A 26090-nucleotide genomic window follows, 5' to 3' on the forward strand; every position below is an offset into this window, starting at 1 on the left:
AATTGAAAAATTATGGGGTGTTTAAGGTTTTTTTTGTTTTAGGGGTTTGTCTGAAAAAAGATACTCTGCAACTTGTTTTCCGGGTTTCCCTAAGAAAAACGCTCCACAAATTTGGGGGTTCCCTAAAAAATATATATGGCTACCCTACTTTAACAGCCCCCATCAGCAAATGATCCTGTGTTGTGAAAAGCTGCCATTTGCTAGTTTGGGCTGCTGCTGCTGCTGCTCCTCTGGAGGGTTTTGCTCTGGCAAAGTGGCAATCCAAGGATCAGTCCAGGAAGAAATGCACCCTGCCTCTTTTCTGCACCATTGAACAGACAGTCCATTTCCCTTCCCTTCAACCTGAAGGTTCTCATTTCTCAAAGCTCTTTTTGCTTTGATCCAACATATGCTGGCCATAAAAACTTGGACTGCGTTATCTATCCAAAGAAAGGCAACCTTAAGTGATTAAAGAGGCCAGTCTTTAAATTAAGGTCACTCTTTGAGGTAGGCCGTAAACCTTCAGCTACAAGGAGCACAGAGGCTCAGAACCTGTTGATCTGGTACAGATTAGCAATTGATTACTACTTCATTAACCTGTCTTTTTAAAAACAAAAACAAGGCAATGTGAATTGCAAGAGCTTAGATCAATGTATATTGAAACACACACACACCTCTAGTAAAACACCAAAAGACAGGTCTAACACAAAGTTGTATAATTACTTGACAGTGTTTTAAAAGCAGTCACTGAGGTGTGGCATATATCCATTTACAGCCACGAAAAGCAAATTGCTATCCAACCACCAACCAGAGGACCTCCTTTGTTTACTCCTAAGACAGCCTGCCGCAACATGGCAACCTCCAGAGGTTTCGGCCTACAACCCTCAAAAGCCCCACTGGGACTGAACCATGGGTTTGTTGTTGTCTTATGAACCCTGACCTGTTTTAACTATGGTTTGCAGTTATGTGTGAAACCCACCACCCCGTCCTTAACCATGGTTTTTTTGGAGCAGCCCAGATGCTCTCCACATTACAAAGATGGCAAACAAGCCATGGTTTGTCGGACTGTCTGTGGGACAACTCATGGTTTGTTAAGCAAACCACAGCATAGGAGTGGCAGAAGATGTTAGGCAGAGCTGGAGGCCTGCAGAGAAGAGACAATTGAAATAAATGCACCAAAGCAGTATTCAAATGTCTGACGGGCTGTAACACAGAAGAGGGACTTGTTCTCCAATTCTGACTAAGCATCAGGAGAAGCTTCCCAATGGTACAAGCTGTGTGACAGTGGAACAGACAGCCTCAAGGAGGTGGAAGACTAGGTGAACTCAAGGTTACCAGAGCATGGGCCACTGAAGCCAGACTATCCCCATTCAGATTGGGGTGAGAGAGAGAGAGAGAGAGAGAGAGAGAGAGAGAGAGAGAGAGAGAGAGAATTCAGCTAGGTGTGTAGATCATGTGTTTAACTGAGGAACCCAACCCTCTTGGCAGCAGTGCCTGGTGCCCATTAGGACTTGCAGGGTGGAAGGCATGGAGGCCAACAGCAGGTGGCGCCAGAGCCAATGACTAAGTAAGCAAGTAAGAAGACCCAACAAGTGTTTTTGGGGGGAGGGAGGGAGGCAGGGCTATCTTACCCATAGGTGCTAGGGGTGCGGGGCACTGGGCACCGGGCTCTCAGGGGCGCCAGGCCGAGAGTCCGGGGCCCGAGAGTTGAGTCCAGCGAAGAGCCCACCAGTTGGTTGGAGTGCTGTGACAGGCTCTTCGGCTGCGGGCGGCTCTGTGTTGTGAGTTCGGGGGTGACCGAGCCAGTGAGACGCTGAGGCAGCCGGCCGGATCTGCCCTCCTGCATGCCTGAGACTGGGCAACTGGGGGGTGGGGTGGACAGATGTTTGCACCCCGGTGCCGCATATGCTTAAGAAAGCCCTGGAGGGAGGCCAATGTTGGTGGGCCAATGTACAGCTTGTCCTACTGGACCAGGCCCCCTATGATTCAGATAAACAACAATAGGACAGCGATCTTTAACAGATCTCCAAATATAACAATGGAAGGACATTGAGCTTCATCTTCATCCTTCAGACACCTGTAAAGACAGGTGAAACAACATCACCTTTCCTAGGATTGGGCGGGGGGGGTGGATATGCAGGGAACCAACTCTGTATTGCCATCCATTTCCAATTTATTTTATGTTTTGCCCTACGAGAGCTAGATATATATTTAGTCCATTCAGTTTAAGGCTTGGCATATCATGTTACCAACTGAGACTGCTGAGCTGGTTTTCCACCCCCACCCGCCTCATTTAAATGTAAAGAGAAAACAGATCCCCTTTTGTCTTCTAAATCAGTTCAGCTTGCAATTTTCCCTCTCTCTCTTTTCTCGCCCTGCAGACCAAATCACTGGTTGTTTTATATTTTCCTGCCTGCCTGCCTGCTCAGTTTCTCACTCCCCCACCTCTGCCCTGGCAGTCTGGCATCCCAACTCCAATATCTGTCTGCATCTGTCTGCAACCATTATCTGATCGGTGGGGGGCCCAGGAGCCAGGAAACAGACATGCCTACCGGAGGCAGCTGCCCTGCTCTGGTGTCACTGGGAGCACAGATTTGCTTTATTTTTCTGCTCGCCAGCAATAACGCCAGCCTGGGTTGCCAGAACCAGGAAAAGGAGGTGGCTGCTTCTGTTGTTCTTAGAAAGATGAGTTTCATACCTGGCAAAGCTGGTACATTAGGGACCCACCAACTTCAGCCTGTCCCTGTCTGCCTAGCAACCAGTTTACAGGGCACCTTCTGGACCCCTTCCTCTTCCTCCTGAATCTCCTGCAGAACTCAGGATGGAGACAAAACTACAGTGGTACCTCGGGTTAAGTACTTAATTCGTTCCAGAGGTCCGTTCTTAACCTGAAACTGTTCTTAATCTGAGGTACCACTTTAGCTAATGGGGCCTCCCGCTGCGGCCGCGTGATTTCTGTTCTCATCCTGAAGCAAAGTTCTTAACCTGAGGTACTATTTCTGGGTTAGCGGAGTCTGTAACCTGAAGCATATGTAACCTGAAGCGTATGTAACCCGAGGTACTACTGTATAATCTGTTGGCCCTGTGTTTCTGGCTCTGCCTACCACTGAGTTCTGTGTACAGTGGTACCTTGGGTTAAGAACTTAATTCGTTCTGGAGGTCCGTTCTTAACCTGAAATTGTTCTTAATCTGAGGTACCACTTTAGCTAATGGGGCCTCCCGCTGCAGCCGCGTGATTTCTGTTCTTATCCTGAAGCAAAGTTCTTAACCTGAGGTACTATTTCTGGGTTAGTGGAGTCTGTAACCTGAAGTGTATGTAACCCGAGGTACCACTGTACCAACATGTACCCAGAGGCATACCCAGAGGTTGGTGAAACCGGCCTCCATTGGGAGTGCAGGCCGGGGGTGGGAGCAGAAAAATCACCTATCAATGGAATGTCATTGTTAGAAACTCAGATATACAGTGGTACCTCGGCTGTCAAACGTCTCCATTGACGAATGATTCGGCACTCGAACGCCATAAACCCAGAAGTAAATGCTTCCGTTTTCGAATGCGCCTCAGAAGTCGATCAGCATCCACTGATGTACCACTGTTTTTTTCTCAACTTTCGCTGTAAATTTGCAGACCGCCCTTTGTGTCTCAGGCTTTTCGAACATTTGAGAAGCCGAACGGTCTTCCGGAACAGATTACGTTCAAAAACCAAGGTACCACTGTATAAGCTAGTTGCCAAATGGCACCTTAAACCCAGGTCGCAGTTGCCATGACGGAAGGTCTAGGTGCCTCCTCCTCCCACCCCAGTGAAATTTATGTAGTAATAGTATTCATTACATTTCTATACTGCTTTATATTTTAGAGAGAAAAATCTCAGAGCAGTTGACAACACTTTAAAACATCAAATAAAACAATCCAGAACAAAACGAATTCAAGCTTCAAGGAAAATATTTCAGATCCTTCGCTAAGTGACCATTATTACCTTTCTGCAATAGGTTAGTTGACCTCTGGTTTTAATTTTTTTTAACCCAGTTTTTTGTGTGTGTATGGCATGCACAAATGTTATAAACAACTTTTTTGTAACGGATGGCAGTGTACAATATTTTGATCTACAACATAGATGAAAGTCATGGGCTGAACCAAAGGATGGTCAGGTCTAGCAGCCTTTTCCCACCTGTATAACATCGGAAGATGCCTTGCCTGGAAACTCCTCTATCCTCTTTCTTCAAACCTTGCCCTCCAGAAGCTCTGCTGGCTCAGCGTCTTTGATTTCATGCTCCAGAGGATGCCACCTGCATTACTTTTCCCCCTGAAGTCATGAGGACTAGACAACTTTGCGACTTGTTTTTCTTCTTCTTCTTCTAACAGGATTACTTTACTATGGATCCAGCGTGCTCCAGTGGGCACCCAAAGTCCTGGTGTTTTGGACACACAAACACATCGCCCACTTGTTGAGCCTAGAACGGCAGTCACAAATTTAGTTGGGATGGGAAAAAGGAGACTAATTAAGGCTTGCCAAATGACTTTGGACACTGTCATGCGGAAGGTGTGGGTGAGCTAAATATTATCATTACCCTCCTGTTTCCTGTCTGCTTTGGTGACACGGCAGCCAAGGTTACACCTGCCCTTTCCTTTCCACTTACAAAACACAAGAATTATGTTTGGGATAGCTGGGATGCAGAACGCCTGATCCCAGGAAAAGGCTGTATATTCAGGGTTTATCCTAGGAAGTGCTGTACATACATTCCCCCCCAAACCCCCAGTAATAAATGATGATATAAAGAACAATAATTATCCATGATATATTATGCATTGGCAACATGCAGGTTCAGATCCTATCATTCTGCTTTGTTGTTTTTTTTACAGCAGGTTTCTGGCCTTGGAGGCAGCCTAACAGGTTAAGTCTGCAGAGGTTAATCATATGGTTCCAGTATTCAAGCAAGTCAGCCGATTGGTACAAGCCGTTCCCCTGACTAATCTGAGCATCAGATTCAAAATACATATTTTCATGTATTAAACGCTGGGTCACTAGTAAAGTAATCCTGTCTCCATTAAAAGAAGAAGAAAAACAAGTCACAAAGTGTCTAGTCCTCCTGACTGCCGGGGGAAAGTAATGCAGGTGGCATCCTCTTGAGCATGTCTATATAGAAACTTAGGATGGATGGGAAGCACAAACTTTTTTTAAAGAAAGTATTATATCTTTACTCTCGCTCAAGAAAATCCCTCTAGGTCCTAGGGCTTCTTCTACAGACCACTTGAAAATCACAGACAGTCCACGTAATGTTTCTGCCTCTTGCAGCAATCGTAAGACACTGTGCTAGATGCTGTACGTTTTATAAAATTATATTTATTGCTTCTTATATATTGCATTTTATTGTACAGTATTACTATTCTGAATTTCACAGAATTCAAACTGTAGTACTAGACAGGAAATAAAAGATGTATTACAAACACATTTTAAAAAAATAATAATAATATTAATATTGAATGCGGATCCACTGAGGACCAGCTGAATGAAACTTGTGGTCCATTGGTAGTCTGTGGACCAAACTTTGGGAACCCCTGCTCTAAGACCCTGCCTACTTGAAGACACAGACACACCTAAAAAGTTATTCTCCTTGCTTGATAGCTATCCTTCGCCCCCTCCATACATAAATTTTAATTGTTTGATCAATCAATTAAAACTCACATGTCTTATTCGCTATGGTAAGATTTCTTTCTGTCAGGTAATAGCTCTTGTTATCCTGTTTTCCTAAAAGTACCCTAGCCCAGTGGCGTAGCGTGGGTTGTCAGCACCCGGGGCAAGGCAAGTAATTTGCACCCCCTAACCTGTGGATTTGCGCCCCCTAACCCTAACCCCCAGATGTTGCGCCCGGTGCGGCCGGCCCCCCCTGCACCCCCCACGCTATGCCACTGCCCTAGCCATCTGCAACAATCTGCCATGTCATTTGTGACTGACTTCATGAAAGGGCAAAGGAAAGCCAACTCTCTTCCAATATACAGAAAAGGGGTATTTTTCTTTTTTCCACTCACTTGCATGTAGCTGTTCTCACCATTGGCGACTATAGACAAGGGGGTTTCAAGGTAAGCAACACAATTTCAAGATTGTCAGAATTCAGAGCAGGATCTGGGGTGGGATAAAGAGACAGTTTTCCACCTTGGCTGGCAAAAGAATACATTAGGAAGAACAGTCACATATGCAAATTAAGCCAATTTGCTCCTATGATCCACAGAGGCCACATAATGCACCTTATTTGACCCCTGCACCCCAGCACGGAGCATAGCATGAACACCTCTGAGCATGTACAAAATACTTCCCGCTTGCCACAGAATAATGCAATACCTTGGGGGGTTTTTTTGGGTGGGGGGAGGCAAGAGCTCAAAACCCCAGTCTCTGTGCAGACTTAAATTCTGCACCATGAATTCCCCCTCCCCAAAGAAAACACAAATTGAAGCAGATCAGTTTGTCAGGCAAGACAAAGACAGAGCAAGTCTGTTCAGAGTCAAGTTCAATATAAAATATTCTGGATGCCTTGCTACTTATTATGCAGACTGTCTGCATAATAATGAACTTAAGAGGGCTGATAAATTTAAGTCTTTCAGTTACCTGAACCCCACAATCACCGGGACTTTCCAGATACCTGCTCAATCCATTCAGGTCTGTCGCAGGCTGTGCATTATTGATATTATGTTACTGATACAGAGATACTCAGAAGTAAAGAGGGGGCTTCCTGGAGGAGAAACCAAGATAACAAATGCTTGCAAAGCCCTTGCAACAAAACGGCCATCAAGCTCACTTAAGCAAATTTAGCAGCTGTAAGCATTTTTTGAAATAAATAAAAATATGAATCTGTCTGCCGGTTGAGATCAGTATCAAAGGCCCTGGTACCCCTACACGAGATCAGACAGGTCGGTGACCAAGGCATGACCTTCTTAGTGTTGGCACCAAGACCACAGAGTTATCTTATCCAGGGAGATCCGCCAAGCCCCTTTTATTTTACTCTCCAGCCAGCTGCTGAATGAATACCTATCTATTAACATATGCTTGATTTTAGGGTTTACCAGCCTGTGGTTCCCTGATTTTAATGCTGGGTGCTCCTTAAAACCACTTAACTTTCATTGCTATTTTACATGCATTTTGTATCAAGTGTTATTTTATTTTACGGTTCCTGTTTTACTGCGCATTCAAAGCTTTGCAAGCTGCTGGGTACACATTCTCCCCTAAAAAGGAGAATAACTCCATCCTTAGCAATCATTCATAAAATAATCATCAGTGTCTAGAACTCTTCTCTCCAACATGCTAGCTTTCTAAGTGCAGGGATTATTTTTTAATTGACCGGGAGGAGGAAACATTTAATGCTGCCATTCCTTATCTACTGTCTGGAATGGATCAGCCCAGGAACTGGTTAACACACCCCATCTTTTATTTAAAACAAAAAAAATTCCTTCCAGTAGCACCTTAAAGACCAACTAAGTTAGTTCTTGGTATGAGCTTTCGTGTGCATGCACACGAAAGCTCATACCAAGAACTAACTTAGTTGGTCTTTAAGGTGCTACTGGAAGGAATTTTTTTTGTTTTGACTATGGCAGACCAACACGGCTACCTATCTGTAACTGGAACTATGGAAGGCATCTTTTATTTGTGAGAATAAGGGAATATAGACAGCATCTTAAAACGCAGAGACATCACCTTGCCAACAAAGGTCCGTATAGTTAAAGCCATGGTTTCCCCAGTAGTGATGTATGGAAGTGAGAGCTGGACCATCAAGAAGGCTGGTCGCCGAAGAATGGATGCTTTTGAATTATGGTGCTGGAGGAGACTCTTGAGAGTCCCATGGACTGCAAGAAGATCAAACCTCTCCATTCTGAAGGAAATCAGCCCAGAGTGCTCACTGGAAGGACAGATCCTGAAGCTGAGGCTCCAAGACTTTGGCCACCTCATGAGAAGAGAAGACTCCCTGGAAAAGACCCTGATGCTGGGAAAGATGGAGGGCACAAGGAGAAGGGGACGACAGAGGACGAGATGGTTGGACAGTGTTCTCAAAGCTACAAACATGAGTCTGACCAAACTGAAGGCAGTGGAAGACAGGAGTGCCTGGTATGCTCTGGTCCATGGAGTCACGAAGAGTCGGACACGACTAAACAACAAGAAAAGGGAATATCAACTCTGATCCATAACTTTCCTGCACGGGGTTTAACTAGATGACCATTGGGGGTCCCTACAGTTATATGATTCCACTTACCAGCTATTAACTCCCAAATCACAGCAATGGTTGTGGGGGGGGGAGGGGAGGAGACCCACAATACTACTGAATGAGAGAACACAAAAAAGGGTGCCTGCGTGGAAGAGACGAAATTACTTTTCGATGCACTGTTAGTGGGACAGACTGCGTTACACGTAAACCACACTGTAACCTCATTAGCCCATATAGCTCACTAAGCCTCTGCAGCAGAGATCCCGATTAAATTCAAGTGATCACAGTGATCAGGGCCTGGTGGTTCCCTCCCTCTCCCGGCCACCCAACCCCCATCCCCGTGGTTGAAGCACAACCAAGTTTTTATCTCTGCGCTCCCTGCAGAATCACTGTCGTATATCATTCATTGAGTCGCAGCTGGCATAGATGCCGTTGACCTGTGGAACTCCCTGACCCTAGATAGGCCAGGAGGAAGGGTGGTTGTGGTGGTTTGGGGAAGAACCGTAACACTAACACCACGTGGGGCAGGGGGAAACATTTGTAACGAGCAGATCATACTTTGAAAGTGATTTAATGGAGAGTGAAATCACCGCCATAAAAGTCGAATTAAGTCAAATTATACTGATTATCAGGGACGCGGGTGGCGCTGTGGGTTAAACCACAGAGCCTAGGACTTGCCGATCAGAAGGTCGGCGGTTCGAATCCCCACAACGGGCTGAGCTCCCGTTGCTTGGTCCCTGCTCCTGCCAACCTAGCAGTTTGAAAGCACATCAAAGTGCAAGTAGATAAATAGGTACCGCTCCAGTGGGAAGGTAAACGGTGTTTCCGTGTGCTGCTCTGGTTTGCCAGAAGCGGCTTAGTTATGCTGGCCACATGACCCGGAAGCTTTACCTTTTCCCAAAAGATCACCTCCCACCAGAAAATGCAGATCCTCCAGCAGTGGGGGGGGGGGGGAGAGAGACTGACCAACCCCAATGAAAACTTTTCTGAGCTTTTTATAGAAAGTTAAGAGAAATATCGCAGAAGAATATCCCACCAGACGTTAACTTTCTAAAATGGAAACCTTCTGGCTTCTCACTTTTGAGTCAAGTGAGACTCAAAACCCCACAGTCAACCCCAGCCCCAACTGTATGGGGCTAGGATGAAGTGGCAAAACACTTTGCATGTGCTCTTGTTACTCTTCCAGAAGGCCAAGGGAACCAGCGTTTGTCCGCTTCCGCAGACAGTTTTTCCGGGTCATGTGGCCAGCATGACTAAGCCGCTTCGGGCGAAACCAGAGCAGCGCATGGAAACGCCGTTTACCTTCCCGCCAGAGTGGTACCTATTTATCTACTTGCACTTGATGTGCTTTCGAACTGCTAGATTGGCAGGAGCTGGGACAGAGCAACAGGAGCTCACCCCGTTGTGGGGATTCGAACCACTGACCTGATTGGCAAGCCCTAGGCTCTGTGGTTTAGCCAGTACTCTGGCTCAAAGCAAGACGCCCTGCTGCCAGGTCTTGGGTGCAAAACATGCCAAGATTGCAGGGTCAACCTCCCACCAGCTGCCGCCCCTTTTCTGCTGCTGAAGCCACCCACCCTGGGCCAGGATCCTCATCAGCCTGATGAGCTAATTAATTAAATGGGTTGCCAGGGACAGCGGGTAATCTGGAGCCAAGAGAGACGCAGAATCTGCAGGTAGGAAGACTGCTGCCTCAGCCTCAACGCAAGAGGAACCCAGCCCCTAGCCAGCCGTCTCCAGTGCTGCCCTGGGGTTGTTAGACAAGTTCATTCCACACACACACACACACACACACACACACACACCCGCCTCCACCTTGACAGAGACTCAGGAGCACAGTGATTCGCACACATGACACCTGGATAAGGAACAGGAAAGATGCTTTCAGCCAGGGGTGGGGCATCTTTTTCAGCCAGAGGGCCACATTCTAATATTCTGAGGGCCACATTCCACATTGCCATCCAGGCAAGCAAAAAGACGACATCTGGTGTGTAGTAAGTGTGTCAGACTAGGACCTAGGAGAACCAGGGTTCAAATTCCAGCTTCAGATATGAAGGAGACATTGAGCTAGTCCGAATCTACCTCACAGGGTTGTTGTGAGGACCAAATCTGGGGGGTGGGGGGAGAACCACGTAATCCACCTTGATCTAACTGGAGGAAAGGTGAGATATAAACGCAATAAGGACAGAGCTGCCTTGAGTCCCATTTAACAAAAGATGGAGCATAACTAAATACTACACGTCAGGGACAGACTCCAGCCTGCCAGAGACACTCGCAAGGGGTGTGAAGCAAATGGTAGTGAGGGCTGTGGGGCTGGCGAGGGTGCCAAAAACCAGACAGAGAGGCCTGGGAGCATGGCTTTTGTTCTTTTAAGAAAATAAGAATGGCGGTGTCAGGTCAGGATTTTAAATCTACCTTGCCCAGCAATCTGCTTCCAATGGAGGACAGCTCAAGGCTAGCTGAGAGATCACATGCAGGGTATGGAAAAAAACATCACCCCTGCCTGCAAGTCCAGACTGCAAGCCAGGAAGCTCACCCCCTGCCCTCAAGAGCACATGTCAGGTCCCCAATGCACTAGGGGGACTGAGGCAAGGCACATATTTCCCACAAGCCCAGACCACTCGCCCCACAATCTTCAAAACAGTGACCACAGGCCTACCAGTACGTTTCCGAGCACAGTTCAAAGTGTTGGTACTGACCTTTAAAGCCCTACATGGCCTTGGTCCGGTCTCCACCTCCATTGTTCTGCCCGGACACTGAGCTCCAGTGCCAAGGGCCTTCTGGCAGTTCCCTCGCTACAAGAAGCCAAGTTACAGGGAACCAGGCAGAGGGCCTTCTCGGTAGTGGCGCCCGCCCTGTGGAACGCCCTCCCACCAGATGTCAAAGAGATAAACAATTACCTGACATTTAGAAGACATCTGAAGGCAGCCCTGTTTAGGGAAGCTTTTAATGTTTAATAGGTTATTGCATTTTAGTGTTCTGTTGGAAGCCGCCCAGAGTGGCTGGGGAAACCCAGCCAGATGGGTCGGGTATAAATAAAAAATTATTATTATTATTATTACTACTACCGAAGATTAGCAAGGAGGAGGTGGCAGGAACTTGAAATGGCAGGTCTTGAACATTAAGGAGATGTTCCCTCACCTCAGTTCTTGCAATGATATTTTTTTTTTGGGGGGGGGGGCTTACACACAGGGGAATCACTTAAATCAGAGGCCAGTAGGTGCCAGCACAGATGAGGCCCACAGACTCCCCTCTCTTCACCCCCAGACTCTAACCAGTCTTGGAAAAACAAACAAGAGCTTGTTCTCGAACCTAACTTCAGGAGGCAGGGGGCTGTTCTAGGGGGTGGGGTGGGGGTGTTGCAGTTAGAAAGAGGTAACTCTACCCTATATGTATTGTGACACCTGTGTGTATCTCTGGGCACATCTATTTGAAGGATACTGCTTCCCCCAGAGGATCCTGGGAAATTTAGATCCCCCATTATGGGTCTATAATTCCCAGCACTTGCAGTTCCCAGGATTACTGGGGTGGGGGGAGCCACATGCATTAAATGCACAGTGTGGAGAACCCCTAACATGCATGCCTGACTATGTTTGTCTAGGGCCACAATACCTGAAAAGCACTTTCTTTCCCCTCAAAGAATTCTGGGTACCCCTTGACAAACTACATTGCCCAGAATTCTTTAAGGGGAGGGAGAAATGTGCTTTGAATGTGTTTCAAAGGTACAGTGTGTGTCTGTGTGTGGCCTTATCCACTTCCAAATTTGGCCCTGCCCATCAACTGGAAGAACTACAACAACAAATTATATACTGTTCCACCCTTCATCACAAGATACAGTGGTACCTCAGGTTATACACACTTCAGGTTACATACTCTTCAGGTTACAGACTCTGCTAACCCAGAAATAGTGCTTCAGGTTAAGAACTTTGCTTCAGGATGAGAACAGAAATCGTGCTCTGGCGGCACAGCGGCAGCAGAAGGCCCCATTTTTCGCTCTATAACACGCACCCGACCATAACACGCACGTAGTTTTTAGAGGAGGAAAATCCGTAGGCATGCCACCTGTAGGCATTCCCTCCATAACACGCACAGACATTTCCCCTTACTTTTTAGGAGGAAAAAAGTGAGTGTTATGGTGCAAAAAATACGGTAAGTACTTAACCCGAGGTACCACTATAGAAGGTTCCCCGCTCCCTATTTAAAAACCAAATCCCCCAACAAGTCTGAAGTGGTATAGTCCATATGAGGGGTAACCAATGGAGTGACCTCAAGAAGTTGCTGGACTACAACTCCCATCATCCCTGACCATTGGCCGAGCCAGCTGGGACTGATGAGAGTTGTAGTCCTCCAACAAGGTTCTGCAGGCGTCTCATTAGCTACTCCTCTTCCAGATGCTATCACTTCATTCTGCTGCTTCTGTGAGCCCAAACTTGATGTAAAACGTTCTATAATAGTAAGCTAGTATTTGAGCTCCAAACCCCAAGAGCCCCGGATCCTTGATGTGCAGTTTGATTACCACATTGAGGTTCTAAAAAAGAAAAGGAGATCTTTTCTTAAACAGAGCAAGCTGTTATGTTAAAAAAATAGCTTTAAACCAGCGGTTCTCAACCTGTGGGTCCCTAGATGTTGTTGGACTACAACTCCCATCATCCCTGAGCTCTGGCCTTGCTAGCTAGGGGTGATGGGAGTTGTAGTTCAACAACATCTGGGGACCAACAGCTTGAGAAAGGCTGCTTTAAACAGAAGCTATGGTAGCACATTTAAAAAGGTAAAAGTAAAGGGACCCCTGACCATTAGGTCCAGTCGTGACCGACTCTGGGGTTGCGGCACTCATCTCGCTTTATTGGCCGAGGGAGCCAGCGTACAGCTTCCGGTTCATGTGACCAGCATGACTAAGCCGCTTCTGGCGAACCAGAGCAGCGCACGGAAACGCTATTTACCTTCCCGCCGGAGCGGTACCTATTTATCTACTTGCACTTTGACGTGCTTTCAAACTGCTAGGTTGGTAGGAGCAGGGGCCAAGCAACGGGAGCTCACCCAGTGGCGGGGATTCGAACCGCCGACCTTCTGATCAGCAAGTTCTAGGCTCTGTGGTTTAACCCACAGCGCCACCTGCGTCCCTGGTAGCACACTTAGGCTTGTTCAAAACCCACAACCACCCTTCAAGGTAGGCTAGGCTGAGATGCAGCAACTTGCCCAACACAATTTGAACCTGAGTCCCTCTAGTCAAATCCATCCCCATCAGGGTGCTATTTTTATCCTAGCAGAGTTTCCACTAACCAAGCTCCCTTCTGTGGTTGCACTGTATGTATGAAAGTGCACGATCAAGCAACCATCCTCTTTGTCACTGCAGCAAGGCCTGTTTCTGAGGGCAATTCAGAGGAGTTTGTTGGCTATTTTATTTCCCCGCCTGAGGATTTCCCCCTTCTGTCTGTATCTCAGAAACCACTGCCTTCAAGACATGCACTCAGAGACAGAACATTTGCTGTCTCCCTCGGCCCCCACGGGAGAGATAAAGCCAGCGACTGCATCTGCATGTTTTAAAAAATAAAATAAAATCCCTAGGGCTTCACCAGGCTCTTAATTTCATCTGCCCTGCTGGAAGCAGAGTCTGAAATGAGGGCGGGGGCACATGACTGCTGTGATTCTGTGCCAAAGGGGATTTATTTGCAGTACAGGGCAAAGAGAAGCAAACTTTTATGGGAATAACATTTTTTTAAAAAAAATTAAAAATTGTGAACTTTTAAGAGAGTTTATTGTCCTCATGGAAAGGGATGCTTGAAAGCAGATCGGTAGGTGGAGTCTCAGGAGCTAGCGATGGCTGAGTAGAGTTTCTAAGGGGAAAGGGACCCACTGTCTCCCCCCATGATGGACAGAAGGAAAATCATGTAAAGAAAATGAATGATGAAAAGAAAAGGTTGTATGGTGTACAGACATTGAAAAACCCAGCTTCTTTTGGCATAGGGTTCTGATTCCCCCCCCATCTCACCTTCGCCCCCTACTTTTGACATACATTTGAATCCGAAAGAACAGCATTTGTCTTTATAAGAGCAGGATCTCTTCATACCCAGCTCTGATAAATGTGGACTGGAAGACTGTGGGTCAATGCATGGAAGGGGCCATAACTCTGTGGAAGAACATCTGCCCTGCATGCAGAAGGTCCCAGGTTCATTCCTTTGCTTCGCCAGGCAAGGCTGGGTGGGAGAGACTCCTTGCCAGCCACTGTTGACAATACTGAGATGGATCAGAGACCTAACTCAGTACAAAGCAACTTCCTATGTTCCTATTAGAACTGTTCTGAACTCAAAGCCATGAGGACTGGGATCTTGGTTTTTTTTATTTTATTTTTAGGGAAAGAGCTGGGGCTCAGTGGATGAGCATCTGAGCTAGATGGAGCAAAGGGCTGATCTGATATATAAGGCAGCTTCCTATATCCTTATCTCCTCTGCAGGGTGAAATTGGGGGGGGGGTTCCCCCTCTTGTTTTAAGGACAAGATGCACAAAAGGAAAGGCACCATTCTGTTAAAACATGGGAACACCCCCCTTCCTTGCACAGCAGAGGAAATTTCGTACATAAAAATAGCACCTCCCTCTTTTGCGTAGCACCCTTAAGCCCTTTGCAGCACCAGACCAGAGAGCAACAGCAGCAGCAACGTTGGTAAATAAATAGAAACAGAATCACGTGGGGGTGCAGATGGGGAGAGGAGGAAGAGAGGAGGACAGAAGTTAGCAGCTTAACTTCTGCAGGGTGTGAACAACAGGGGTCAGCAAACTTCTTCAGCAGGGGGCCGGTCCATTGTTCCTCAGACCTTGTGGGGGGGGCGGACTATTTTTTTTTGGGGGGGGGACGAATTCCTATGCACCACAAATAAACCAGAGATGCATTTTAAATAAAAGGACACATTCTACTCATGTAAAAACATGCTGATTCCCAGACAGTCTGCAGGCTGGACTGAGAAGGCTATTGGGCTGGATCCAGACCCAGGCCTTAGTTTGCCTACCCATGAACTACACTGTGAGGAAGGGTGTCAACTACCCCACCCCACAGCTTCCATCTAAATCGCTGGGTAGACTTTCCTGAATTGCAGAAAGTCTTGAAGGCTTGATTGCTTTTCTTGGCCTTAAATGGAGGAAAATCTCATCCTGGGCTATTAAGTCCCATGTGATCCAAGTAGAGAGAGAGAGAGAGAGAGAGAGAGAGAGAGAGAGAGAAGATGCAAGGTGGGGGGGGGGGTGAATGGATGGATGCAACTTCCTGCTACTTCAATCCCAGCCTTGCAAAGTTCACAAGCAATGTTTCTGTTCCACAAAATCCATTTAGTGGCCTGTTTTGCCCCCACAGGTCAAAGTTATTCATTTGCAGTACATCAGTCCCTGGGGTGCAGGGGGAAAAGTACTGACTCCTGCCCCAACCATGTTCCTAGCTTGGTTACCTAGAGCTAACACTCACTCGCCACAGGTGTGTGGGCTATCTGCGATACAGTCACTGTCTCACTTTTATTATTTAATGCATGCTAGGGTTACAATGTTGGTCAAGCTTGAAAAGAGGCTTGCCCTGAAATATAGTGCCTTTGTGTCTGTGCAGTGCCCTGCCAAGGAAATAAGTCTTCAGTCAGTTCCCGCCCCCGCACGTTAGGACACACGTCTTGCAAAAGGCACCTCTGTCCTTCCTGAAACCAAACACACACAAACCAGGTGCCAATCCACTGCCAAGAAACTTTGATCCAAACACAGAGATCTGTTCCAGGGTTTTTGGATCTGGGAAACAGCCAGGAGTTCTGGCCAAATTGGCCACGCCACACACTGGCTCCCCTGCTCAGTCTTCCACATGTGTAAAATGGGCATAAGAGCAACCTGATACTTATGGGTCTGTGGCAAAAGGAGAAAGGAAGCAAGGGCTGAAATGTTGCAAGATGTTGCAGAGATTGAAACGTATTTAAAACACTGTTGCGGCTTAACGCTGCGGCGGATTATTCCGCCCTAAATGCATTCCCTAGTCAGTTTTGTAATCATGGAAATTATAAATGGGGAAATAGGTACCCAGCCATAATTGTGAACAGCTCACCCCACAAGCTACAGAGAGAGAGAGAGAGAGAGAGAGAGAGAGAGAGAGAGAGAAAGAGAGAGAGAGAGAGAGAGAGAGAGAGAGAGAGAGAGAGAGAGAGAGAGAGAGACTTTCTGAAAAGCAGCCTCACTCCGGGTCCTCAGGACTCTGGTATATTGCACCCTCTCCAAATCCTTTTTCGAATTGCACAGTACCATTGATAAATCAAGCCCTGGAGATTGACGCAAACCGGAATCAAAACAAGAGAAAGCCAGCCCTCTGCCCAGGCTCCGCATTGATTCCACGTTGACCTGTGGAAAAGCTTAAACAGCAGCAAATAAACCATTTCAAAACCTGGAAAAAAATGAAGGGGGGGGAGCTGCTAGATCTAGGCTTCCTTCAGTAAAAATGCTGCACCTCTAAACACAGGGATGCAGTCAACTACCTTTTACTCGGAGTAGACCTATTTAAATTAATGGGGGCCGTTTATACCCGGCCCTTCACCCTAAAGGTCCTTACAACAATCGAAGCACAACATTAAAATCAGTTTACAGCAACTTATTATCACGTAAGTAAGTTGGGTCTCAAACACATGCGCCTCAAGCGGAAGAGGCTCAGCCGCGGACCATTGTAGTCAATGGACCTACTCTGAGCAGATCCAGTACTGGCTGCAACACGCAGTTACGAGGAATGACAACCGGCGAAGTTCTACTCGAGAGTAGACCCATTGGAATTAATGGGTCTGTAAGAGCCACGCTCGTTTTATTTCAATGGGTCCATCCCAGTGCGCCTGACGCGGGGCACAACCCATGGGAGTGCAAGCTCCACCGGCGTCCAAGGGGGCTTACTTCCGAGTAGACTTGCCTGCCATTGCATTGTGCCAACAGAATGGGGGTTCCTCCCAACCCAGCTTCCCAATTCAAAAAGTGGGCAGGAGAGGAAATAAATGAAAACAAGCAGGAATCCAGGGAGCCCTAGAGATGCTCTTTTTGGGGGGAGAGTCGGGACAGAGAGAGAGAGAGAGAGAGAGAGGGAGAGGGAGAAGGAGGAGAGCAGCAGGAGATTAAAAGCGTAATAACACCGGGTATTAAGTAGTGACCCTTGGCGAGGCTGGAACACAGCTCCAGACAGGGCCGTCACGTCTCCTGCGGTTCGCTCGGCGCGCGCCATCCCCAGCTTCCCAGGCGATTTGGCCTCTGGGCGCCGATCCAGCCCCCGATCTCCCTCCTGGACTGAGTGGCGGAGGCGGGGGGGGGAGGGAGGACGGCGGCGGCGGGAAAGAGTCGGATCTGGCCAGAAGGATCGCCCTCCCCGCCCGCTTTCCCAAAATAATCCCGGGATCCCGGAGTTGTTCTTCATTACGCACGGCGGCGGTTGTTTTCCTTCTGCGCCCCGCACCGTGCGTAATTTAGAACTCCGGGATCCCTGGATTTCCAAGTGCTTGGCGCGCCTCCACTCCCCGACCACCCCGCTTTCTGGAGGTTGGATCCCCGCAATATATATACATATATATAAACCACATTTTGATATTATAAAAAAGCAGCAGCACACAGATCGATCGGGACCAATTCTGCACTCACCCGCACCTGCCCGGCGCTGGAGCCTCTCCAGCGTCCCGCAACGCAAGCGGCGCGCAGAAGGAGCAGGGCCCCCCTGGAGAGATCCAGCCTCCTCCAGCTCTGCAGCTCCCTCCCCTTTCCCCGAAGGCGCCCCTGATTTCCAACCCCCGCTGGCGAACCCCCCTCCCCTATATAAAGGGCAGGCGAGGGCCCTCCCCCTGCTCCTCTGATGGCCACCCAAGCCAGCCAATAGGCGCGCCCTGGCACCTAGCAACACCCAGCCGGTTGGCTGCCGGCGGCCGCAGCCCCCTTTTTTCCGAGGGGCCAATGGGAAGCGGCGGCGGGTTGGGTTCCCGGGGCTGTCCCCCCCCAGCTCGGAGGAAGAGGGAGCTGAGAGGCGCAGACAACAGCTGGGCGGCCAGGCAGCCAATGGCAAGCGCGGAGGCCCCGCCAGCATGGGAGGTGGGAGGGAAGATAACAAACCGAACGCAGCGCGCCTTAAAGGGGCCGCGGGGTGCAGCATCCCGAGCCAAGGCGGAGGAGCGGGGCTTCCTCGGGCGCAAGTCCCATTCACCTCCATGGGGCTTGCTCCCAGGTAACGGCTTGGAATCGTGCGAGGCGCGGGTGTCCCAAGTTGCCGATCTGCAGTCCTGTGGCTATTGTTGTTTAGTCGTGTCCGACTCTTCGTGACCCCATGGACCCCTATGACTATTACTCAGAAGTAAATTGCATTGGATTTGTTGTTGTTTAGTCGTTTAGTCGTGTCGGACTCTTCGTGACCCCCTGGACCAGAGCACGCCAGGCACTCCTGTCTTCCACTGCCTCCCGCAGTTTGGTCAAACTCATGCTGGTAGCTTCGAGAACACTGTCCCACCATCTCCTCCTCTGTCGTGCCCTTCTCCTTGTGCCCTCCATCTTTCCCAACATCAGGGTCTTTTCCAGGGAGTCTTCTCTTCTCATGAGGTGGCCAAAGTATTGGAGCCTCGGCTTCAGGATCTGCCCTTCCAGTGAGCACTCAGGGCTGATTTCCTTCAGAATGGAGAGGTTTGCTCTTCTTGCACTCCATGGGCATCCATTCTTTGGCAATCAGCCTTCTTGATGGTCCAGCTCTCACTTCCATACATCACTACCGGGAAGACCATAGCTTTAACTATAGGGACCTTTGATGGCAAGGTGATGTCTATTACTTAGAAGTAAATTGCATTGGATTAAATGGTGCTTATTTCCACCACCGCCACCCCAGTTAATTGGGTTTAGGATTGTAGGCTTGGCCAGGAGATAAGAATCAGGAGAATTCCGCTTGCCGTTGTTTACTGCAAAACAAGAACAACAAACCCCAAAGAGTCTTGTGGCACGTTGAAGGAGCACACATTTGTTATTCCGCCCCAAGTTGTGCTGAACTAGAGTCTACTTCATCCCCATATATGGCGGTGATTCTCAGTTACAGGGGTGTATACACAGACGCACACTCACACGTTCATAGCAGTAGAAGGAGAGTTGTATGCAGTGGGGTCAGAGGAAAACAGAAATGCCAGAAACGCAGGTAGTGACCATTCAGATTAGAGCTACAATGCAGGCAGGATGAGCAGAGACTCTTTAGGGAAGCAGTTGATAGGCTATGAAACAAACTGACTTGGTAGTGCTGAGTGAATTTACAACTGCAAACCATTGTCTCTATTAAGTCCCAAATGAATTGCATTGGATGTCTCCAGTATTTGCAATGTAGCAGCTTCACTCATGAGCCTTCCTTTGAAATTCCATCCTTCAAGCCTGGCCATTCTAACATCAGTGGGGAATGCCCTGACACCTTGAAATGTGCTCCTACTCCTTTCGGAATGCTGCCATTTCTGAGGTAAGATTTGTGTCCTTTTATTCATTTGCTTAGGACGCGGGTGGCGCTGTAGGTTAAACCACAGAGCCTAGGACTTGCATATCAGAAGGTCGGCGGTTCAAATCCCCGCAACGGGGTGAAGTCCCGTTTCTCGGTCCCTGCTCCTGCCAACCTAGCAGTTTGAAAGCATGTCAGAGTGCAAGTAGATAAATAGGTACCGCTCTGGCGGGAAGGTAAACGGCGTTTCCGTGCGCTGCTCTGGTTCGCCAGAAGCGGCTTAGTCATGCTGGCCACATGACCCAGAAGCTGTACACCGGCTCCCTCGGCCAATAGAGTGAGATGAGCGCCGCAACCCCAGAGTCGGCCACGACTAGACCTAATGGTCAGGGGTCCCTTTACCTTTATTCTTTTGCTTAGGACAGCTTTCCCAAACCTTCCATATGTTGTGGCTTACAGCCTCCATCATTCTTGACCGTTGGCCATGCTGACTGGGGCTGATGCAGGTTATGACCAGTTGTTGGGAATCCCAGGTGGGCAGAGTGCCTAGTTCAGTCCCTGGCACCTCCAGGTAGGACTCGGAATGCCCCCTGCCTGAAACACTGCAGAGCTGCTGCTGCCAGTCAGTGTAGACAATACTGAGCTCTGTGGACCAGTTGTTTGACTCAGAAGAAGGCAGTTTCCTCTGTTTCTAGCCTCCCTGTTCTAGCAATAACATCACCTCCAGGGGAGAGGGGAGAAAGAAAAACAGGCTCTCTCCAGCTCACCTTCCAGAAGGGTCTCCAGCTATTAGCTCCTATGGCAACAAATCACTTGTGCCCAGCCAACTCTTTAGTTATGCAAAGGTTCCAACAAAAGAGAATGTCCCAGACTATCTGTGTGCCACACTATCTGTTTGACATGAGACACTAGCTTGACCATAAAATAATAAAATACAATAAAATAAAACTATCCTCTTCTGCAGACTCAAACCTTACACAGCTGTAAAAACCACAGGGTTGGAAGAGACCCCCAGCCCAACCCCAATCCTAGAACAATTTGAATTGCATCATTCGAACTTACTTGTTAAGGTTGTGGGAGTCAGAATTGCGCTTGGCTTAACCAAAGGAGGAATGACAGCCAAGATGAGCGCAGAGAGAATAAACCTGCATCAGCACAGCCAGACGCCTTCCTCTGCCCCAACTGCAACAAAACATGTCTCTCCCGCATCGGTTTCTACAGCCACAGCAGGCACTGTAACTCTCCAACAGTTTGACTTTGCCCCCCCAAGATGCACTTCTCCACTGTCTCCCAAGACAGAAGGATGCCAACACAACAACGTTTAGAGGTTCCACGATCAACAGCTATAGTCGTACCTTGGAAGTCAAATGGAATCCGTTCAGGAAGTCCATTCGACTTCCAAAATGTTTGGAAACCAAGGCGTGGCTTCCGATTGGCTGCAGGGATCTCCTGCAGCCAATCGGAAGGTGCAGAAGCTGCACCTGACGTTCGGGTTCCAAAGAATGTTCGCAAACCGGAACGTTTGCAATGTTCAGGAGCCAAAACGCTTGACTCTCAAGGCGTTCGGCCTCCAAGGTACGACTGTACTAGCCATGATGACTATTCCCTGCCTCCAGAGTTGGCAGAAGCCATAATGCTTCTGAATACCTGTTGCTGGAAAATGCGGGGCAGGCAGTGGGGAGAGTGCTCTTGGGCTGCGGTCCCTCTTGAGGTTTCCCAAGTGTCTGGTTGGCTACTGTAAAATCAGGATGCTCAATTAGCTGGGCCTTTGGCCTGATACAGCAAGCTGTTCTTACGTGCTGTGCAACTCAAAATGAGCCATCCAGCTCAGCCTATGACACTAGCATCCAGAATCTGGATAATTATACTCCCCTCTCACTGGCCTTGGGACTTGCGATTCCTTGCAGATCACCTCCGAACCCAAAACAGCAATTCACCAGCAACAGCATAACAGGTGTCACGAGAGAAGTTTATAAAATTATGCATGGCATGAAGAGAGTGGGCAGAGAAAGGTTTTTCTCCCTTGCTCATAACACTAGAAGACTGAGTGTTTGGAAACTTAGGACAAATAAAAGGAAGTCCTGGCTCTGCCAATAAGGGTTCTAGCGCCACCTAGTGTTGGGCTCCTTGCTTTCCGCCCTACCAGACCCTATAGGCATCACAGCTACCCACCAAGTACAAGGCTTCACGCATCTGACGAACAGGACTCTAGTCCACAAAGGTGATGCCATAAATAAGTCAGTTGGACTGAAGAATGGATAAGTAAGATAATGCGACTATGCAGAACTGGAAAAATTAACAGCAAAACTAAGAGGATCTAACGGCAAGGGTTTTATGGAAGAATGGATGCCTTTTTTAGACTATTTAAAGAAATATTATAGTAGGATGAACTCATGAGCAGGATTTGAGCTATGAGCGACAGAAATGATTAGATTATAGTATTGTGGTTATGATTTAATAGATAGAAGACAGGGTGCAGCAAAAGAGGAGAAACTCTATGGAAAACGGGGTGGGAAGTTGACAAAGATAAGAGAAAAGATGAAATTGTGTATTTATTGTGTATGTTGAAAATTAATAAAACATAATGGGGGGAAAAAATGAAATGAAATGAATCTGTTGGACTTTGCAGGTCCCGCAAGACTTTTCTCTTTCTTACTGTGTTGGAGCTTGACCAGGCCCCTGTTGTTTCAAGTCTGCTGTTTCCAACCCCCGCTAGACAGATACTTTTAACATTTCATTTTTATGCTGTTTTAAAAATTTATAGCCCTTTATCTTTGTCAAAACAAAACCTTGAGACTGATGGGTGTTTAGCATGCAATAACGGCAAGGCAGTAAAGACAGCAGAAGAGAAATAACTGAGCACATCACACACAGCCTTTGTCTAACTAGCACCTTCCAGATGTTATTGGACTCCAACTCCCATCAGCCCTGAGCACCATGGCTAGTGGTTAGGGATAATGGGAGTTGGAGTCCGGTGACATCTGGAGAGTCAATGGTTCATCAACCCTGGTCTACACCGCCTGGCAGAAGTTCTTGCAGGATTTCAGGCAGGGGTTTCTCCCAGCCCTACCTGGAAGTGCCTGGGATTGAACCCAGGACCAGCTTCAGGCAGCCAGTGCCGCCCCCCACCGTTTTAAAACAGCTCTGATCATAGTTTGTGCAGCAAATGAATGAAGGGATTGCATTGCACACATGACCAACGGACAGCTCCCTTTGTGCCCAAGATTCTTTGGGTGCCGGCAGTGGCGTAGCGTGGGTTGTCAGCACCCGGGGCAAGGCAAGTAATTTGTGTCCCTAACCCGTGGGTTTGCGCCCCCTAACCCATGGATTTGTGCCCCCTAACCCTAACCCCCAGATGTTGCGCCCGGTGCGCCCGGCCCCCCCTGCACCCCCCACGCTACACCACTGGGTGCCAGAAGAAGCAGGATCATCTAGGCAAGGTTTCCATGCAGAGAAAGACAATGAGGCAGAGAGAGGGGCCTGACTCTTGTTTTATATGCAGCCCTCCCCAGTCAAACGCTCTGGAAACAACGGGGGGGGGGGCCTGGAGGCAGGCAGGGGAGGCTTTGAAAGGGAGCAGAATGCAATGGAAGATGGTTTTCCCTTCAGAGAGGGGAGGGGAAACAGGTTTTAAACTGCTTTATCTTATGATTGTGCTTAACTATTTTTTAAAATTTCAAATAGCTGTTTTTTATTTATAACTTTTTTTCCCTTTTGAAAATGGCATACAGGGTTTTTGTGTAATCAGACAGTATATGAATTTTATGAAATAAATAAAACACACAAGCTTGATTGATTGATTGATTGCATTGCATTTATATCCCACCTTTTCCCCAAGGAGCTCAGAGTGACGTGAACATGGTTCTTCTTCCCCTCCTCATTTAACCCCCTGTGATGTAGGTTGTTTTTGTTGTTATTATGTATTTTGTGTTTTTTATACTGTGATTTTTATGTTGTGAGAGCTGCAGGTATAGTGCGGTTAAATGAATGAATGTCCATTTCAGTTTCTGACTTTTCTAATCTGCTGTTCCCAGTTTGCTCCATTCCTCGTTTGCTCCATTTGTGTGTTGTTGTTTTTTAATTGTGGGACCTTTTAAAAAAAACAACACCACCACCTCAGTCTCCCTTTCTCCTTCTATATACATTTTTTTTAATGCAGCACACTCCTAGAGTGTGCATTTTAAATGTAATTCTCACTGTTGTTTTTTCCCCCTTTTAAGCACCTTCCCCCAAATATGCATGTTTTTGGTGGGAGAACCACATTGTAAAATTTGGAGAACTACGCGTTTCAAAAAAAGAATAGCAGTGTTTCGGTTCCAATCCTGTTCTGGAACGTGCCCTTTAGGTGAGGGGCTGGTTGCATCAAAATGTGGACTGAACCAAACTTTCCCCCCATCCTTAAGCACACAAACACACACTCTATTTCTAGTCAATCAGGTTTTGGAACCAGTAACCTGTTTCCCTTGCTTATCAGAGGTGAAAGGGTGAGTGTACACACCAGTGACTTCTGGGCCAGGGGTGGTTAAGGTGGTGATTTAAAGTCACAGTTGGACTACAGCTCCCATCATCCCTGACCATTGGCTGAGCTAGCCAGGGCTGATGGGATAAGGAGTCCAACAGCAGCAGAAGGGTCACAGGGTCCTCTTTAGATTTAGACCCTGGAGAGGCACTGCTGCTCTGTGTCAACAGTAGTTAGATGGACAAATGCTTTGAGTCAGCTGGGGAAACCCAGCCAGATGGGCAGGGTATAAATACTATCATCATCATCATCATCATGACAATCCAGTTTCCTGAGAGTTCTGTCTCCGGCCTGAACTAAAGGTAAAGGTAAAGGGACCCCTGACCATTAGGTCCAGTCGTGGCCGACTCTGGGGTTGCAGCACTCATCTCGCTTTATTGGCCGAGGGAGCAGGCGTACAGCTTCCGGGTCATGTGGCCAGCATGACTAAGCCGCTTCTAGCGAACCAGAGCAGCACACGGAAACGCCGTTTTCCTTCCTGCCGGAGCGGTACCTATTTATCTACTTGCACCTCTTGAAATGAAGGGGCCGCTTCCACGAGATCTCGCCACATGCCCACCAGCAAGTAACCTTTTTAAACATCACTGTCAGTAGATTGGAGGGAGTTCAGCAGCCTGGACTGCCAACGCCACTTGAGCTACCGGAGATCTAACACCACAGTTCAGAACACTGGCCCAGCTCCCAGGATGTGTTAAGATCATTTGCTTTCCCCGAATCTGTTGGCTCTTCAAAGTTTGCAAGCACAACGGAACGTGCCAGCGAAGCAAGAAAGAACACATCTAATGCATCAACATTTCAGCTAGCCTGAGAAGGAATTCCCAGGAAAAACCACATGTTGTAACAACGGGAAAGCAGCCAACCAGCACCATTTTGAAAACAACTGGCAGATGGCTTGTTTGGACAATTCAACCCCACCCTGCATGAATGTCAGATTGAGCTAGATAGTAATCTTGCTGGTGCTCCCCCATTTGGGTATCCAGCCCAGCTAATCCTGACAACCGTTGAGATTTACCGAAGGCTTTTTGAATGGACAGTTGTGCATGTATCATCTCTGCAAGGCATACGACGACCCTGCAAGCCGTATCAGTGTCATCCTCACTGGGAATCATCTCCTGTTGGAGATGACCATTGATCTGCCTAACTCAAATGTTGCCATCGCTGGCTGGCAGTAGCTTTCCAGGGAGTTTTTCCTAGCCTTACCTGGAGATGCTGGGGGTTGAGTCCCGGAACTTCTGCATTGGTTCTGCCACTCACCTGGGCTGGACAAACATTCCCCCCACCACGGCTGAGTCTGCATGTGTGGCTGTACTCTGCACAAAGAAGCTTACTGCATCTTGCAGCACCCCTCCGTCAACAAGGCACGAGACATCACAGATAAGGGGAGATGTTTCGTCTTGATACCTGGAATGTAGCTTAGGACTTCTTATCCAGGGAAGGGGAGAGAACAAGAATAGCTTCATGCATGCAACCCTCTGAGCCTGAGAAGTGTAGACCAAAATCTCTTATTTCTGCATTGATCCAATTACAGTTTATTGGGAGAGGGGGTCTTCAGACCAGGGGTATCAAATGCTGCCCTCTGGGTCTGGCCCTCAGAACTCTCTCCAGAACACCCACCCTCACTTGACCTGCTTTGCACCTTCTTTTGAGTGTTTGCCTGGCTGAGATGCGTCTTTGAACTCTGGTCCTATCTTCTGCTTTTCTGGATGGGGGAGCCAGAGAGCTGTGTGGGTGTTTGTTTGCATGCAGAAACCAGTCTGCTGAAGAAGAGGAAAATTCACGTTTGTTGGGTCACTCACCCTTGCCTCTGGTCTTGGGGCACCTGGAAGCTTTCTTTGCCTTGTGAAATTTAATTCCAAGCAGGCCTTACAGAGAATCTGCTTCTGCTGTAATCTCTTTATATTAACCTTCCTTCTGCATGTTTCCCCAGGAAGAAGAACACACATACATCTTGGAAGACCATAGCCCCGCAGAACA

At 47.9% G+C, this 26090-nt stretch overlaps 1 protein-coding gene across 1 annotated transcript in view; it reads right to left on the minus strand.

Annotated features, from left to right (window-relative positions):
• The window catches only part of YPEL2 (yippee like 2), a 50572-nt gene extending 32656 nt beyond the window's left edge, over window positions 1-17916 (minus strand). The window contains exon 1 of the mRNA XM_081890764.1: window positions 17791-17916. The gene's annotated coding sequence lies outside the window, so the exon portion shown is untranslated. The remainder of the gene's footprint in view (window positions 1-17790) is intronic.
• Between the last annotated feature and the right edge of the window lie 8174 nt (window positions 17917-26090).

This window comes from Podarcis melisellensis (assembly GCF_964234715.1).
Source record: "Podarcis melisellensis genome assembly, chromosome: 15".
Taxonomy (NCBI): Eukaryota; Metazoa; Chordata; class Lepidosauria; order Squamata; family Lacertidae; genus Podarcis; species Podarcis melisellensis.